The sequence below is a fragment of the Pteropus alecto genome, unplaced genomic scaffold (genome assembly GCF_000325575.1).
Source record: "Pteropus alecto unplaced genomic scaffold, ASM32557v1 scaffold239, whole genome shotgun sequence".
Taxonomy (NCBI): Eukaryota; Metazoa; Chordata; class Mammalia; order Chiroptera; family Pteropodidae; genus Pteropus; species Pteropus alecto.
The window spans coordinates 3556328-3563554 of NW_006494613.1; positions in this window are offsets into that span (position 1 = coordinate 3556328).

The following is a 7227-nucleotide window of genomic DNA, read 5'->3' on the forward strand; positions in this document are numbered from 1 at the left end:
TTGATTCAGATGGGGCAAATGAAAAGATACTTTTTTTTTTAAAGATCATTGGGGAATTTAATTAGGGAAAATATTTTAGCCATCTTGTCACATAACAAACCACCCCACAACTTAGTGGCTTAAAACAACATTTATTTTTTCACAATTTTGCAATTAGGTCAGTCCTGTCGGGACAGCACTCTACTCCAGTGGTGTAACTAGGGTGGCTCCTGTGGGACTCCGGGAGATGGAGTCAGGAAGACTTGAAGTCACTTCCACATCGGTGCTAGTTGTCAACTTAGAGAGCAGTTGGAGCTGTTGCTGGAGACCTTGATGTTCTTTAATCAGGTCTCTTCGTATGTTGCTCGGGTTTCCTCACAATAGGACCCCTGGGTTCCAAGAAAGAGGAACTGGAAGCTGGAAGCACTCTTAAAGTCTAGGCTTAGATCTAGCACAGTGATACTTCTGCCACATTCCATTCATCAACATAGTTACAGCTTCAGCTCATTTTTAAGGGATTGGAAGATAGACTCTGTCTCTGTAGGGGGAGTGACACAGGGAGGTATTTGAAGTTATTAAGGAATAACTTTTAAATGTAGCAGTGGTACTCTGATTATCTAAGAAAATGTCAAAATAATTTAGAGATACAAAAATGAGGTGTGCAAGAGAGAAGTGACATGACATTTAGGATTTAAAATGCTTAAGCAAGAAAGGAAAATAAGGATAAAATGGGATAGATGAAGCAACTATTGTAATATCTTGATAATTTTTGAATATGGGTGATGGGAATATGGAGGGATTATGGAACTCTACTTTTAAGTATGTGTGAAAATTTCATAACCAATTTTTTAAAATATCAAGACTTTCTAAAAGAAACTCGAAGTTCTAGTTTATCTGGCCTTGATTTTCATTAAATTTTAATATTACATCTTCTCAAAATATACCTTAAAAAATACTTCCTGAAAGAACTAACTTGAGAAAGTGTGCAGAAATAGAGGAATGCACAGGGATGCAGAGGCTGTCAGGAGGAATAGTAGAAAGGTAGCAAACGTGGAACGTGGCTTGGCATTGGTGCAGATAATGTCTTTCTTTCATGTGAGAGCAACTGGTGAGGACTTAATGCTTTGAGTTCCTACATTCATTTTCAGACCATGAAGGGAAAGGAAGGGCAACTACAGACAGTGACCATGATTCTAACCTCACTGGCCCTCTGCAACGATGTAAACAATTGTCAGTCCATGGACTAGTTCTTATATGAGAAGAATAACTTGAGTAAGCACTCTCAGTCTTATAGTCTGTTACTCAAAGTGTTCTTAACTGATAACACTCTAAAAGCAGAAGATACCACTGCAGCTCTCCAGGTATTTTTATTTAAAGAACAAGGGACAACAGTGTGTAACCTTTCCAAAGGCATTAGATATAAATGCTATTGAAAGAAAAAATAAGTCCAGGACTAGCTGAAGAATAAACGTATTTAAAAGATCTAAATGTAACTTTACAGCAAATCCATTTCTGGGTATATTCTCAAAAGAATTGAAAGCACGATTGCTAATAGATATTTGTACACCCATGTTTATAGCAGCATTAGTCACAATAGCCAAAAAGTAGAAGGAACCCTAGTGTCCATCAACATATGAATGAATAAACAAAATGCGGTATATACATACAAAGAATATTATTCAGCCTTAAAAAAGAAGGAAATTTTGACACATATGAAAACATGGGTGAGCATTAAAGACACTATGCTAAGTAAAATAAACCAGTTACCAAAAGACAAATATTTTTTCCACTTGTATGAGGTACCTAGAATACTGAAATTCAAGGAGACAGAAAGTAGAATGGTGTTTGTGAGAGGCTAGGGGGAGAAGGAATGGGGAGTTAGAGTTCAATGAATACAGAGTTTCAGTTTTGCCAGATGAAAATGTTCTGGAGATAGATAGTGGTAACGGTTGTACAACAATGTGAATGTACTTACTACCATAAAATTCTACATTTAAAAATGGTTAAAATGGTAAATTTTATGTTATGTGTATTTTACCACCATAAAAATGTGCTTATCTCAGTATCTTGCCATATAGAGATCCAACATTGTTTAAATTACTGGAAGAGAAAAGAGGGATGGGAGGCATAGGGACAGAGCCTTAACCTACCGCCTTTGAAGGGAAGGATGATATTTTTTGTCAGAGTTTGCTTTGTATTTTCAATTTAGTTAGCTAGGCCTATAATTGTTCTCACTGCATTTTCCTCCAGATTTTAGGGATATTAATGTTACCTTTGAAATCTGTTTATGCAGGTCTTGGTATGTCTCATTCTCTTATTTTATTAGTCAAAGTTCCTCATTAATTTAGGAAACTGTTTGTTCAATAAAGACCTATCTCATTTGATAATGGTTTCCGAATCCCCTGGATTATGGCAGGGATTTTACTTTGTAATAATCTCCAATGAGAATTGTCCAAACAGCTGTGAAGTCAAGAGAGAGCTACAAGGGACAATCGTATTTTTTAAAGGAGCAAGGGACTGAAGCTGACCAAAATGAATCTTTTCTGCTTTTCACTGGTAAGTTTCTTTACATGTACCATTTATATTCTCATCTTTATTTTATTGTGTCAACTAAAATGAATGAAATTAGGGTATACCCTAAACTTCCTATGTGGTGATATTAATACATTTAGGGTCTTAAAAGAAAGTCCACATCAGAAAGAGGAGAAAGAACATCTTCATTAAAGTGCATAAGCCAACACTATTCAGAGCCAAATAATTTATTAAAAAAAAAAGAGAGAGAGAGAGAGCGAGACAGAGAATTTATGCATTTATCTAATTACTAATTGTTTAATACTTTGATGATGAATTTCTAAGTATGACATGTAAACAGTATTTTTGAGGAATATTTTCTTCTACTTCTTATGACTATGAGAAAAATTTTTGCAAAATATGCTGCACTTGAGTTTCTTGCTTTGCTTTGAGACATCCTAGGAATCACAATTTCTTCTTTACTGTTGAGTAATGAATTCCATTCAATGTTGGCTTGGTTAAACTACCATGAAGGCAGCTTTCAGAGTTACACAACACTGTAAATGCAAGGTACAATAGATTAATCCAGGATTGCAGATGTGCTCATTCAAGGGTATAAGCACTTCTCAAATTCCTTTTTTACAGTATTCTTTTTTTCTTTAGCCTGAAGTAGATCAGTGAAAGTTAACAGATAGTCATAGATCTGGAAATACTTTATAACTCTGCCTGTAATTGTGACCATCTTCCAAAGCTAAAAATGAATTTCAAAAATAATTTTATTCATTTTTATCTGTGTTTACAGAAGGGCATTTTGCTGATTCATTAGTTTTTTAGGATGACAATGGACGATCTTTTTCATTTAGGGAAATAAAATGATTTAAGTTAATGTTTGTTTTCTTTCCAAATTGCAAATAAGATGAACATAAGTGCTAGAGATGGTGCTGACATACGTTGCAATACCTAGGCAGGCGGTGTTTTAAGCCAAGATAAGGGATTTAATCTTAGAGCATCTTGAAAAATAAAATGCAATTGTGAATTGCAGCAGGCTGAATCATCGCATTCAGGTTGCCTATATAGTCCCAATTTAAAAAATAACTGCCAGTGCTCAACTTTGTTTTGTGCTGTATAAATCTGACTGGAGAAATCCCACGTTAGGTGATTTAAGTGGTATTGTGAATTCCTTTCTATTTGATCTAAAAGAGCTATATGTAGTTTAACGAATACACTTCCCATGGAAATAGGCAGTGTAGCAGCAAAGGTGAATGCATTCTGAAATCACTCTGAATGGTACTATAATCAGTATGCTAATGTTTCTACAACATAGCACTACTTGGCATAGCATGGTATACATTTGTAATCCAGCTACTAAAGACATATAATCATATAATGAGCATGATTGTTTTTCTCTGTATATAAGAAAAGGAGCACAAAACCAAAAAGAATTGCTTCAAAGCCATGCCTCATAGACTCAATTTGACTTTAACTCTTTTCTTTCTTTTAAAGTTGTCCTTTAAAAGTTACTTACTCAGAAACATGTTGGAGTAGACTGAATCATCATAAATACTGAATTATTTTGTTCAAGCATTCTAAAGTTTATAGGTTGTCAAAATTAATTGCTTTAATAAGAAAATGTCTACGAGGTACTTGGACACAATCAAAACCATCTTAGATTTTTTATTCCCTCTTGTGAAGTAAATAAATAAAATTATTTAGATTATGGGCTCTCAACCAGGGTGTTATGACACCTCACTGTGCTGTTATGAACTGTGAAAAAGGGATGGAGTTACAGGTTTAGCCAGGAATTTATGCATAATTCAAAGCATGTTTTATCTGTGCCTGTACAGATTAAACATATAGGACACTGAATTTTTAAAAAGAGATTAAAACCCACTAATTTATTGGAAAATAGGATTGCAGTATTAAAAAGTGGAGGTATATGTAACTATATTGACCTTTAACTCTAGGACGACAATGATTTTAAATATGGAGCATCACATAAAGATTATCACTAAGGAAAACCCATGTTAAACATTCTCTTATTCAAGTATAAAGAGAAATTGTAAATCTTTTAGGAAAGGAGATTTTTAAGAGAAATATGAAACAAACTTAATGAACTACCCATTCTGAACCAAGAATCCACTGAAGGCGATTGCTATTATTTTGGATCTATAAACTCAAAATGGGATCTATCTTTCAAAAGAGAGGCAGCAATATCCTTTTATGTATGCCATTATGATAAGGCTTTTAGAAAACTTGTTCATTAGAAGCAAGATGATTTTCTTGTAGAACTCATCATACAGTTATTGAGTTTAACACGATTTTGTAGCCCAATATGGTTACTACTCAATTAATCTGCACCATTTCTTCAGCGATTTGAAGTGTTTGCCTCTATCCTTATTCAAACTCTGTATTCTATTCTATTGGCTTATCTCTATCCCTTTCCTTACACCTGTTCTTTTACATACCTATTAAGATAATTCTAATGCCATGTAGATATCTTACTCAGAACACCTTTCTTTGTCTTTCTTCAACATTTGGACTTTTTAAGTCTTTGGGCTTCTATGTAAATTTAGGATCATCTTGTCAAGTGATATAAAAATCTTTCGTGGGATTTTGCTTAAGATGGGTTTGATTTGTCATCGTCTTTAAGAGAAATTGGTTTCGTTATGGGATTGAGTCCTCCCATCCACAAACATATATAGCTCTTCATTTATTCTAATCTTTTGTGGCCTTTAATGATGTTTTATAATTTTCTTTATAAAATTCTTATATATCTTTTGCTAAATTTATTGGTAGTGGTCTAAGAATTTTGGTTGCTGTTGTAATTATTTTGTTTGTTTTTGATGATTTACTTATACAGCATTAATTTTCAGATATTGATATTACAAGTAGTTTTGCTGAATTTTAAAAATTCTAGTAGTTTTTTTTTTATATTTTCTATGCATATAATCTGAAATTTTTCTTCTTCTTTAGCAACTTCTCTGTTTTATAACATAGACAAGTAAGAATGATAATGGCAGGCATCCTAGTCTTGTTTCTAATGTTTGTGTAATTACTTTGCATTGAGTCATCCCAAGGTTTTTAGTAAATAATCCTAGAGGTTAAGGAAATCCTGTCAATTCCCAATTTTCTAAGATTTTGTCATGAATGAATAATAACTTATTTAAAATCCTTAGAATATTTATTGAAATTTTAAAAATATTTTAATGTATGTTTAAATGTTAAAACATTCTTATATTTCTATATTAAACACTGGCCATGGTATATTTTTATACACAGTATTAAATTTAATTTTGTTATCATTACAATAAAAATTTTTAAAAGCTATATTATAAGTAAAATTGGTCATAGCTTTCTTGAATTGACAAGAAAATTTTGTCATCTTATTTGTTTAGAATTCTTATTAATTCTATGTTCTAATATCTTAATATATCCTCCACATTTTTAACTGATTGTTTCGTGTGTTTTCTATTTATTTTCTATGCTACACCCTGGATGAGAACTCTTCAGCATTTTCTAATTCTTTTGAGAGGTTTAGAGTTCATCCTCGTTTTTCGATTATTTAATATAAATTTCTATGATTATTCATTTTCAAGACTTTTTAATTGTTTTTTTATTGCTATTTAATGGTTCTTGTTTTATTTTTTCCTGTTTAGGTTTCATCATAGATTATTTATTTTTAATTGGAATTAGGTTTTCATTTAGTTCTGTAAAGATAATAAATATTCTTTATTAAATTATTCCTCCATTTATTACATGATTTTCATTTCATCTAGAATGAAATGGTTTTATTTTCAGATTGTCAATTCAGTTGGCTCTCTTCCTCATCATTTATTCTTCTCATGTGTCTTGGCTAATTTCAAATAACTATTTTTCTGTTCTCTGTCTCTGTCTCTCTGTGTCTTTGTCTCTGTCTCTCTCTCCTCCCCACTAAAGCAACCCTTCTCCTCTCTCTTTTACTCTCCTTTCTGGCCACTGACCTTTTATCAATCCAGTTATGAAGCAAAATCTCAAGTCTCTCTGCAGCCCCAATTTAGAACCAAGGCTTGTATTGCTGGTCCAAGGTGATATTTGGTGTATTACTGATCCTGTCACTGAACCAGCTGAGTTTGTTTTGAATCCCAGTTTGCTAGCTGTGTTGTTGAATTTTGCTGTTCTGGTCTACAGTTTCCTAGAAACAAGAGCCCTAGCACCTGTTAGACGGAGCTTTATTAAGCCTCTTTTCATTGTTTTGAGTGCTGCTGTGGCCCTTGGATTTTCGCATGGAGTTTGTTTTATGTGGAGGACCTCTAACGCATGTTATCCCACAAAGCCCAATCAGTGGTACCTGTTTGTGGATGAGTGCTTAACAGGTGCATGTCTTAGGTCTTACTTAGGTCTTTTTAATTTTCCCAATAATTTGCCATGTGTTTGAAGCAGGGGGTTACTTAAAATTTGAAACTGTAGAAAATTTTGGTTGAAAGTTCTAATGGTAAACAATGCAAAAACAATTCAATCTTTACTTTATGTATGTGTTAATAAAATACATTTTTAAAGATGAGAATATTTCAATGAAACATTATAGTTTTTTACTAATTGCTTCAAGCAAGAAATTTTTCATAATCCAACACTTATATTGTTGACACCATTAGCATCACTAGTTACTAAATCCAGAAATTTTCAATCTACTAAGTATATACCTCTCACCCTTAAGACTATTTCTAGATGTTGTTATAACTAGACCAATTCTGTGTAAAA